Here is a 12,798-nt window from a genome sequence, read left to right as displayed (position 1 = left end):
TGTCACTCTTTGCAAAGGACATGAAATCCCGAAAGATTCCACACACACACAAAAAATACTGTTAGAATAAACAAATTCAACAAAGCTGCAGCATATAAAGTCAATATAAAGACCTGTTGTCTTTATTTTTTTTCAGATTTTATTTATTTATTTGACAGGAAGAGAAAAAGCACGAGCAGAGGGAGTGTCAGAAAGAGGGAGAAACAGACCCTCGCTAAGCAGGGAGCCCAACACGGGGCTCGATCCCAGAACTCTGGAATCATGACCTGAGCTGAAGGTAGACGCTTCACTTATGGAGCCACCCAAATGACCCAACTTCTTGCATTTCTGTATACTGATGACCCACTTTCGCACAGAGAAATTTAAAAAGCAATGCCATTTACAAATGCATTAAAAAAATCTAGAAATAAAAGTAACCAAGAATGAGAAAGACACAGTACATTCAACACATGGCAGAAAATAAATGAAAAATATGTGTTTCGAGGGGGGCAGAATGTATGGGTCAAAGATTTGGAAGGCAACACAAACAAATGGATGCATACGCCATGCTCCTTAACTGGAAGAGTTAATTATGTGAACATGTCCATCGTACCCAAAGCAATCGACAGATGTGATGAAATGCCTATCTGAATTCCAGTGGCATTATTCGAGCAAATAGAAAACAGTCCTCAAACTTGTATGGAATCACAAAAGACCCCAAATACCCAAAGCAATCTGCAGAAAGAAAGGTGCAGTCAACACACTCCTGGATTTCAAGCTAGATTACAAAGCTGTTGTCATCAAAACAGGATGGTACTGGCAGAAACACAGACACCAGGTCAGTGGAACAGAACAGAAAGCTCAGAAACTTATGCACACGTAGATGCTCCTAACTTAGGACACCGCAGCAGAAGATATGCCATGAGGGAAGGACTGTCACTTCAGTGAGCGGTAACAGGCAAACTGGCCACTAAATGCAGAAGAATATAACGGGGCCACTGTCTTACACCACACACAAAAGTTTTAATGGATGAATGATGTGAACATAAGACCTGAATCCATAAACCTCCAAGAAGACACAGGTACTAAGTCTCTCGACATTGGTTTTGGCAAAGAGTCTTCAGATTGGACACCAAATTCAAAGGCAACAAAAGCAAAAATAAACAAGTGGAACAACATCAAACTGAAATCTTCCACACGGCAAAAGAAACCAGCAAAAACTTAAAAGGCCACTGACCCAATAAGAAAAAAATATCTGCGAATCATATGTGTGAGAAGAGGCAAATATCCAAAATACACACAACACTCATACAAATAAAAACAAAAAAATATATATATAAAAAAATGGGGGGAATATGTGAATAGATACTTTCCAAAGATGGCAGACAGGTGCCAACAGACAGAAAAAGTTGTTCGACATCAGTCACCATCGTCAGGGAAACATTAGTCAAACCCACAATCGGCTATCCTCTCACAACTGTTGAAACAGCAATTGTCCAGAGACAGACACCAGGTGGGGTCAAGGGTGTGCAGACGAGGAGACACTGTGCACTGTTGGTGGGAATGGAAATTGGTGCAGCCACTGTGACAAACGGTATGGAGGTTCCTGAAAAAATAAATACAACTACCCCATGACCCAGTAATGGCTCTACTGAGCATTGATTTGGAGAACACAAAAATGCTGCCTCAAAAAGACAGATACACTCCCACGATCACTGCAGCATTATTCTCAAGAACCAGACATGGAAACATAGACCTTGGGGGACTTATGCCAAGTAACTCAGACACAGAAAGACCAACACCAGATGCTCTCATGTACATTCCACGTGGAATAAACAAATACTGAATGCATAGATACTGAGAGCAGATTGGTAGGAGCCAGATTCGGGGGTGGGGTGGTAGAAACGGGTGAAGGTGGTCAAAGTCTCAATGTTTGAGTGAGAAAATCCGACAGTCATGAAATGTTCTGTCCAGCATGGAGACTAAAACTAATCCCACAGCATGGGGTATAGGTTTCCCTGCTCTTTGAAAGTACAGGGCTTCTAGAAACCTTGCACAGCAGAAATGGTGTCAAGAAGGAATGGCCATTAATTTACACAGAACAATTAGACAGTGTGTCAGACTATAAAATTACTTCTCTTTGGCTTTTCTTAGGCCTCATGACAAAAGTTTCTAACGGAGGCCCAGCATAAATGAAGATAAAGCACAGCAGAGGATCACAGACACCATTCAAAGTGCTGGTGTCTGGATGCGGAGAGCGGTTCCCAGCGGAAAGAGCTGGTTGGGGTGCACGCTGCCTCTGTCGTGCTTCTCCCCAAAACAGATGCTGAACGTGATTCTCACTGTTCACCTTTTTTCATAAGAAGGAAATCCTCTTCAGGTCTCGTCCTCTTACTGAAGCTGGGTAATAACGCAGTTCTTTCAAAAAAGCACAGTGTCTTACTGTGAACGTTTAAAAAGTGGGGGATACTTGTACTTGAGCATTGCTGAGGGAGGAGATGTGAAAGGTCCTCCCAGACACAAACCTCAGCAGATCCACCGGGAAAAGCACCTTCCTCAGCATGCAGAACACGGACTACCTCCTACCCCCCGAGAAACCCTCTCCTTCCCTTTGATCACGACAACTCACAACAGCTGGGAGTTACCCCAATTCCTCCGTTCTCCTGCTCCTATTAGCTAACCCATCAGCAAATCCTGTGAGCTCCATCTTCAAAATGGTCTAACCACTCCATCCAAGGCCACCTGTCTGGTCCACAGTGCCTGAGTTCCTGGAAAAGCTTCGTCATTGACCTGCCTTGCCATCTTCAACCCTCTGTCATCTGTTCTCAACACTGTAGCCAGGATGGCCCAGTGAAACAGCGTCTCATAGGGTTATATCCCTGGAATGGCTTTTGTCACCCTCTGTCACCTCTCTGAGCTCATGTCCTAAGCTGTCTCCTGTGGCCACAGGGCCTTCTTGCTGCTCCTGGACATACCTGGAATTCTCCTGCCCCAGAACCTTTGCACATGCTTTCCCTTCTGTTCAGAATGCTCTTGATGTGTTCTCACTCAACTTCGGAGAGGTCTGAATTGGAGTGACAGGGACAGAAGATGAGGCTGTGTGTGTTGGGTGAGGCTGGTGGCCCTGAAGAAGGTTCTATGCCAGCTCTCCACCTGTGCCTCACTTGTCCTCAGCCAGGAACTTGCACACAGCCCTCACTTGTCACAACTCTCACCCAGGAGACCCACAGCCACCCCTGGAGCCCACCCTGCCCACACCCTGCTGAAGAATGCATTCAGCTCTCCTCTGGGACCCCTGTCAGCTTTACCCAGACCTGGAACTCCCCCGTCTCCTGCAAAGCTCTCGGATTTGTCCTCTTCTTCCAAAATCACACTGGCACAAGGCTTTCATGAGAAAGCTATAACACTAACTAATGAAAGGTTCACGCCTACTTTCCCCTTCTGTTGCCTTTCTCTCCACCTTCTTTCCTACGTGTGCAAACTGTAACATATCAGTGGAACATGAACATGCTCTGAGATCTGAATCTTTCATTGCAGCTTTCTGAGGACTCCTTATGTGATAAGAAACTAGTGTATCCTACAACAGGGTGTTTTACAACTCTCATCTATAGAATAGTACAGCCCAATTCACTACAATTTTACCTCATTCTTCATGAAGCAGAACACTTTTTCCTTTCTTCTCTTACTTAAATTCCAGTTAGTTCACATGCCATGGAATATTCGCTTCAGGGGTTGGATTTAGTGATTCCTTACCTGCATACAGTACCCGGTGCTCATCACAACTGCCCTCCTTAATACCCGTCACCCATTTAACCCTTCCCCCCACATCCTTGTCCTGCAGCAACACTCAGTTTGTTCTCCAAGGTTGAGTCTATTTCCTTGTTTGCCTCTCTCATCACCCCTCCACTCTGTTCATCTGTTCTCTTTCTGAAATTCCAAAAGCGTGAGAGCATAGGATATGTGTCTTTCCTCACTGATTTTGCTTAGCTTAATACACTCTAGATCCATGCACATCCTTGCAAATGGTAAGATTTCATTCTTTTTGAAGCTGGGTCATATTCCATTATATATATGTATCCCACATCTGCTTTATCCATTCATCAGTGCATGGACTTTGGGGTTGGCTCCGTAGTTTGGCTACTGTGGACATTACTGCCATAAACATCATGGTGCATGGACCCCTTCTAATCTGCATTTCTGTATCCTTTGGGTAATACCTAGGAGAGCAATTGCTGCATCATGTGGTTGTTCAATGTTTAACACTTTGAGGAACCCCCACGATGTTTCCCAGACTGGCTGCACCACTTTGCATTCCCACCAACAGGATGGGAGGGTTCCCCTTTAAGCAGAACATTATGTGCGGGCAATTTCATAAGAGGAAACAAAACCTCTGTGAGATGCACCCAGGGTCAGGCCAGCAGTTGCAGACTTCACCCCAAGGCTCCTGACGCCAAGGCCCTTGAAGCCACCAGCATGCCACTATCCAAAAGAATTCCCAGACTCTCCTTCTGACTCCACCACCAAAGAAACTACAGAGTGAATATGGCACCTCAAAATATCAAGATAATATATTTAGTAAAACTAGAAAGCCAAGCTCAACTCTTAAACAGGAACAGGCCGCTTTGGATAATTTTCAATTTTCCCTCCACTCTAGTTTTAACTCTTCTGATGAATAAACTAATCAATGATGAAACATCACCTTTGTCAAATGACATCATCCATGTCTGTATCAGATGGAAAAAGCCACCTAACTCTAGATGCTGGCCACTCAACCATATCTTAGGCCCAATTGAATAAACACTGTTAGATGAAGGAACAAATTAGATGTTACAAACAGGCACAGAGTGAATCTCACCTTCCCTTTCTAATAAAAGAGGGTTCCTAGGAAACAGATGGTCAAAATACATTTGTATGCAGTAAATGGACAGAGAAATTGTGATCCCCTGCAAAGTTCTACCTGCAGCGAAATGAAGTAATTCATGCACCAAACCCAGAATGCTGACAGCTACTTCAATTTTACTTTGTGGCTCAACTAGAGAAAAGAGAAAAGCCCAGGAGGTTTTGGGATAATGAGAGGTTTTACCTTCAGCCCTGACATAGATAGGACATTTTGCCAAACATACCTGTGCTTTCTCTGAACACTGGCGTCCTGTAACAAGCTGCCTCGCTGACTCAGATGCTGACGTTCAAAACCTCGGGGGTCTTGGAGCCAGAGCAGAGAAGTGCTGTCAGCTGGGGAGAAGAAGGCACCTCTGACCTAAAGCCTGCACACCTGCTTTGGTTTCTGGGTGAAGGGGCAACACATCCTTGTTGTTTAGCAGTAATTATCTTCATTCTCAATAGACCAATGACCTTGCCTTTTCTGGAAAGCAGACTTACTCTTCTAAAGAAACCCTCAATTCGTCTATTCCCAATGCAACTAGAGTGGAACATTTATTTCTCACTTAAATAAAAAACACTGTTATTGTCGACACTGAGTGAATGAACTTTTAAAAACATTTTAGAGAGAAAGGAAGAGACCTTTATTCAAACCCAAGTCAGGACAGCTGCCTGGGTGACACAATCTTCACCAAGAAGGGAGTTCTCCGGGGAAGGAACATTTAGGGCAGGGTTATACATTTTTTTCTGTTCTGTTTTACGTACAGAGTTACACACCACAATGAGGATCTCCTTAGATTCCAGAAAGTGACAGACTCTTTCTTATGTTTTCAGTATGTACATGTCAGTATGACTTTAAACTTATGGGAGCCAAAGAGGTTCTTTATTTTTTCTTATCTTTATGTTGGCATTTTTGGTTATTGTTTTCTTCTCGAAGCAGATGTACAACATGTGCTTGGGGCAGAAACAGGGCCCATGCTTTGAGGTTTTGCCCAGTCATTTTGAGCTGGGTAAAATATTAAAGGATAGCTTCCCTTGGAGCTCAGGATCAGGGCCCACAGATGATATAAGATAAAATTTACTTTTATCATTATAATTACTCCTAAATGGAGGAATTTGAGACAAAAGCACCTTTCACAAGAGTACCAAGAAATCAAAATGATGCCCACAGAAGCCTGCGTGCTCCATGGTCAGCACAGGTAACAGAAGTGTTCACAGTCTCTGGACTCCTGCCCTTCTGCCCAAATCTATGAAGCACACAGACCACTTAAAATCAGAATTGTAGAACTGCTAGACACCTTAGTGATGTCTGGCACCATTCCCTTGGACTGCAGAATAAAACACGGTAGCTCATTGTCACAAACTAATTTCAACATGAAGTGCCCCCTGGATGCACTAAGTTCTTTCTCTGCAAATGTTGACTAATGTAAGTCACAGTCATACCATATAAACACTAGGATGGCTGGGAAGTCATCGTAGGTAAGGGAATATTTTAGCCATGTTTATAAGCATTGGCTCATTTTGTAGAAGAGGCTGAGCTGAGTGTTTTTAAATACTATTTCAGACCTGTTTTACAGCACCCTCTGAACATACCACAGCCTGAATCGACTAAAGAAGAGAGTTGGTTTCAGTAACTTTAATACCAGGAAAATGTTATACTGTCTGCATTCCTTAGGATCTTTGAGTATCTTACCCACAGGTCCTCCAGTGAGATAATGATCTTAATGATCACCATGGGCAGAGGTGAAAAGGCCCGCTGAATTCATTCCAGTTGTCCACATGACAAGAAAATCCTGATAGTTGATAGGTTTCCAGATCGAGAAGACCAGAGATAAGAGGGAAATAGTACCCTGTATGGAACAACAAGGGATATGGAGTCAATTTGGGGATCCCACTTAGGTTTCTGACACTAAAGTCCTCTGTGACTCATATCATCTGAGTCCCTGTCTAACCACCTGAAAATGTGCCTAAAAATATCTACACCCTAGTTGAGAAGTTTAAGAGGCAGAATGCTACAAAGAGCCAGTATGATGTCTCTCAGGAACAGGTGCTCAGGAAGCCATAATTGCTATTGGGTCTATTTCTTTTCCAGAAGAAAGAACACATGTTGAATCCATATTACTAAAAGATGACTCACCAGATGATTTTCAAACCTGAAGGAAGGCCAAGAAGTCGCTCTTGTGTCATATTTCACTCAGAAATCATGTTGTTGGACTGGTGAGGATGATACGATAACAACGTCATCACTAAGAGTGGGGAGCTTCTAATTTCCATACGGCCATGATGACCCCCTTAGCTCAGGGCCACCAGAAAGGAGAGCTGAGGGGGACCACAGGCCAAGGCTGCCAGGTATGGCTGGGGCAGGCAGAACTCTGACTGAAGGCTCAACTCCTGTCTAGGTTATTATAATGCTCTTCACAAAGAAAGTGCCATTGTGTGTGAGCCCTCATGTACAAAAGGTTCAGAATTTCCATTGATATTCCTTCTCTGACCTTTAGGATATGTAGCAACGTTCTATTTAATTTTAAACATTGAAGGACTTCCTGGTTTTCTTTTCGCTATGACTGTGGCTCAATTCCCCTGTGGTCTAAGAATAGAATCTAGTTAATTTCAGGGTTTAACATTTGTAGACTTGATTCGTGGCCCCACCTATCATCTATTTGGGTAAAGAGTCTATGACCACTTGAAAATAATCTATTCTGCACTTATTATGGAATGTTCCCTGTATGTCAATTAGGTCACATTTGTTACCAATGTTTTGTCTGCTTTTTCTGTCAGATTTTGAGAAAGGTATATTACAATCTTCAAACAATGCTGCTCTATTCAACGTGGCATCGGAGAATCTGCCAGTGTTTTAAGGCAAGAGAAACAAAAAGTATAAGAATTTAGGGGATAATTGTGACTATTCACAGATAATACGATTGTGTACATAGAAAATTCAAAACAGTCTATAAATACCCTATTAGAATTAAAAACGCAATTTATAAATTTGAGATGGATTGTAGCTTCCCATTGGACAGTATGTGAAAGAAAACGTAGAACCTGTCAATCTTGGGGTAGGACATAGGCTGCACTAAGCATTTAAAAGAATTCAGTGGGACTTCATAAAAATGTGACATTTCTCCTTATCTTATGACCATAAGAAAATGAAAAAGTGAACCGCAGGCTGGGAAGTAAAGATTTGCAATACACACACTGACAAAGATTAGTCAATAAAGAATTCCTGCTCATCAACCATAGAAAGTCTATTTATAAACGAATACTTCACAAAAGATTGACTGATGGCCAATAAGAACAGGAAAGGGTGCTCTACAGTATTGTTTTCAGGAACAGCAAGGCCTTTCCTAAAATGAAAACATACACACAAGCCAGTATTCCCTAGATGGATGACGTCCTTATTTCTGAGGACAGCTTGAAGAACAGACTAGCATCAAAGTAAAGTGATGGAATTCCTGACACTCAGAGGATGGACAATTGACCTCAAACTACAGTACAATTTCTAGGCACCATTCGGTCCTCTGAAGGCAGACAACTACCACACCCCTTCCTACTCCACACAGGTTGCTTCCAAACCCCTACCATAAAAGAAGAAGATGAGAAACAGATAGGACTAGTAGGAAATAGCAAAAATCACATGTGGGGATTATCCTGAAACACACTGATCACATAACTAGTGTAAGGAAGTGTAGGGAACTGACAAGGACAGAGACTCAAGAGGTACGTCTTTGGGAAATGCTGTCTGAAATCGTCACACGTTGGTACCTGCTAATGAGAGCTCTGAGCATACCCTAGGGTTTGCACACAAGGGTCTGAAACACCATCGCTGAGGACTGAAACTCTTCAAGACCTCAAAGCTTGCCTGTTTGACTATTGGACTAAGAGATTCCCATGTTCTGAAAACAGATACCAACTAATTGAAAGGTTCACCTGGGCTCTCTCAGAGGCCCTACAAGAAGCTGAACCATTCACTGAAAATCAATTACACACACACACACACACACACACACACACACACACACACACACCTGTCATTTCACCAATTACTTAAACATTCAAGGTTCTTCCTACCTTTTCTTTTTCACATTGATATTTACACTCACATGAAATGTCATCATTTCTAATGAACACTGATGTCAAAATAGAGATCCATTGACACAGTATTTACAATATGGAACTTCCCTGCTGTAATTTTCAATATAGCGTTTTTTAAAGTTCATACATATTTTAGGTTTTTGGTAACTTATACAGGAGAAGATCAGCATTGAAAAACTCTAAATACTGACAATGAGTTTTAAGCCTAGAGAACAAAAATTGTCCAATTTCATAGATAATAAGGAACCAAGGGAAAGCATGGAAGCTGTAGTCGAATAATTTTACACATATGCATCCTCTATTATTCTACTACTGACGGGCGTGTTTTATTACCACTATGCATGCATCAATTGTCTTCCACGTGCACCTGCACAGGTATAATGAATTACTACAGTAGAATGAAATGTCTGGGAACTCCTTGGTGGCATCTATAATGAACAATGAAATTTCGATCTTATATTTGGTGAACTTCCACTGTCTGTCCCTTTAGACAATGGACCCTAAACAGAAGGGGGAATGAACCACGAGAGACTATGGACTCTGGGAAGCAAACTGAGGGTTTCAGAGGGGAGAGGGGTGGGGGATTGGGATGGGCCAGTGATGGGTATTAAGGAAGGTACATATTGCATGGAGCACTGGGTGTTATATGCAAATAATGAATCACGGAACACTACATCAAAAACTAAGGAAATACTGTATAGTGACTAACATATCATAATAAAAAATTATTATTAGAAAAAAATTAAAGGTAAAAAAAAAACCAGTACAGCTTTTCTGTTTCAAGAACAATCACAATTGAGAAAAAACTAACTTCCAATCCCTAAAGCAAAACACAGACCAAGTTCCATTTCACTCCCCTTTAGTCACATTCTCTGTGGGTTCTAAGCTATTTCCCTACCTCCTTTCCTACTGAGCAGGGAGCCCGGGCTCGATCCCAGAACCCTGGGATCATAACCTGAGCCAAAGGCACATGCTTAACTGGCTGAGCCAGCCAGGAGCCCCAGCCATGTTTTTCTTAAGCAAAAGGACACTTTCTCACAATGCCTTCACTTGACTTCACATGGTACCAGAGACCTGCATTTGCTTCTAGGAGGTTGCAGATGAAGGCAATTGCAAACTCTCACAGTGGTTTATCAAATACAATGACCTGCCTGGTGACAGTGAAACTCTTATGAGCCCACGAGAGGGTGCTGTGACACTCAGCTGTGGCTGGGCTGGCACAGAGAACCAAATCCATTTCCCTGCCTGATGTCTGTGAGGAACAGATGCCCCCACTGTGAATGAGACCCTGCCACTGAGCTGTCCAGTGATGGCCATCCTCACGGAGGATGAGGATAAAGGACAATGCCTGAGGAGACCTCATCTGTCTCTTTTATCTTTTCATATTTTTGACAGTGGACAAATCACTGCCTAGGAGTCCCCAACTACCTTAGTCTCATCTGTGAATGGCCAAGAGGTTTTACAAAACACTTAAGATTTTGACCTCACAAATGCCCACAACCACTTACCATAGGGATTCAAATTAAGCAAAGATACTGTTCGTTGGAAGAGAGGTCCTGCCCACTGTTGTTTCTCACTTATATGCTCATCTTCCTTACCTCATGGTTACATAACCACCTTGATTCCTGCTTCTGTCTTCAGGAAGGCTGATGTGACTTGAAGGGCATTACCCTGACATCGTTCTTTGTTAGCAATAAGATGTGGACATTTCCCTAGTCCTACACACCCAAAGTTGAACCGGAATCAGGATTGAGGAGGCTGATGAGAGTTGAAGGTGTTTTCCTGTACACGGTGGTTTATTACCAATAAGGATGGGTCAGAGTCCTCGAAATTCCAGAACCCTTTCATTAATGCTTCCTACTCGTGAAAGATGATGTACATTGGTCTTTCCCTGTATAGTGTGGTGACTCAGAGAAAAGTGCTTAGCCCTTTCGTCAGAATTCCACGACCACTTTGGGGCTGGCTTCCATATTCATAAATGATGATGTTAGGGCTAAGAGGGTTCCTGTACACTGTTATTTCTTACAGATAAGTGTATGGCATTTTTGTTACATTGCCAGAACCACTTAGTTCCGGGCTTGCCGGCCTCCTGGGAATGAACCCTAACGCTAGTCGGCCCCTGAGGGGCCCCTCCCACGGGGCCTGGCGCCACCACGCCTGGGATTCGGGATACCCGAGCCCCACCGCTGGATGCATCCTGCCCCGCCCCTGACACCCGGGCCGCTAGGAGCTCCAGCGGTCATTCAGGAAGGGAGAACGGGCAAGGCCCTCCGAGCCCCCGCCTACATTCGAAGGCTCCTGGCGCCAAAACCCTAGGTTCCATGGTCCCGCTCGCCAGTGCCCTGCCTCGGCCAGCCCCTCTGCATGCCATAGAGCTGGCGGATCAGGACTGCCGGCCTCCTGGGGGCTAACCCAAACCCTACGTCAGCCCCCGAGGAGCCCCTCCCAATGGGCCTGGTGCCACCACACCTGGGCTTGGGGACCCCCGAGCCCCGGCGCTGGGCTAACCCTGCCGCCCCGCCGCCACCAGGGGCCGCTAGGGCGCCGCCGGTCATTCAGGGCGGAAGAACTTGCTGAGCCCTTTGAGCCCCCGGTGACTTTCGAAAGCCCCCCATGCCAAAACGCTTGGACCCACGCTCCCGCTCACCAGCGCCCTCACCTAGGCCAGCCCCTCCGCACGTCGCATAGCCAGCGAACCGGGCCTGCCAGCCTCCTTTGGGCTAACGATAACCCTAGGTCGGCCCCCGAGGGACCCCTCCCAAGGGGACAGGCAGTGCCACGGCGGGTATTGGGGACCCCCGAGCCCCAGCTCCGGACTCACCCTGCCGCCCCTCCACCACCCTGGCCGCTTGGGCGCCGCCGGGCATTCAGGGCAGAACAGGCAGGGCCCTCCAAGCCCCCAGCGACATTCAAAGGCCCCACGCACCAAAACTTTAGGGCCCACGATCCCGCTCGCCAGTGCCCTCACCTCGGCCCGTCCCTCCGCTCGCCGCACAGTGGGCGGATCGGGCCTGCCGACCTCCTTTGGGCTAACCATAACCGTAAGTCAGCCCAGAGGGAATTCTCCCAAGGGGCCTGGCGATGCCACGCTGGGGATTGGGGACCCCCGAGCCCCAGCCCCGGACTCATCCTGCCGCCCCGTTGTGATCCGGCCAGCTAGGGGCAACGTCCTCACAGGGTGGGAGAACAGGCAGAGCCCTCCGAGACCCCGGTGACTTTCGAAGGCCCCCCGCGCCAAAAAGCTTGGGCCCATGCTCCCGCTCACCAGCGCATTCACATTGGCACGCCCCTCCACTCGCTGCACAGCTGGCGGATCTGGTCTGCCGGCCTCCTGGGGGCTAACCTTAAAGCTAGGTAGGTCCCAGAGGGGCCCCTCCCAAGGGACCTGGCGGCGCCACGCCAGGGATTGGGGACATCCGAGCCCCACCGCAAGATGAACCCTGCAGCCCAGCCACCACCCAGGCCACTAGAGGCGCCGCCGGTCATTCAGGGCGGGAGAACGGGCAGGGCCCTCCGAGCCCCCGGCTACATTCGAAGGCCACCAGTGCAAAAACTCTTGGGCCCACGCTCCCGCTCGCCAGCACCTTCATCTAGGCCTGGCCCTCCACTCGCCGCACAGCCAGCGGATCGGGCCTGCCGGCCTCCTTTAGGCTAAACCTAACCCTGGGTCGACCCCCGACGGACCCCTCCCAAGGGTCCTGGTGCCACTACGCCGGGGATCGGGGACCCCAAGCCCCAGAGCCAGACTCACCCTGCCGCAATGCCACCACCCAGGCGGCTAGGGGCGCCACCGGTCATTCAGGGCGGGAGAATGGACAGGGCCCTGGAGAAACCGGCAACATTTGAAGC

Source organism: Ursus arctos, unplaced genomic scaffold, assembly GCF_023065955.2.
Source record: "Ursus arctos isolate Adak ecotype North America unplaced genomic scaffold, UrsArc2.0 scaffold_33, whole genome shotgun sequence".
Lineage (NCBI taxonomy): Eukaryota > Metazoa > Chordata > Mammalia > Carnivora > Ursidae > Ursus > Ursus arctos.
Note: the sequence above shows the minus strand (reverse complement) of the source record.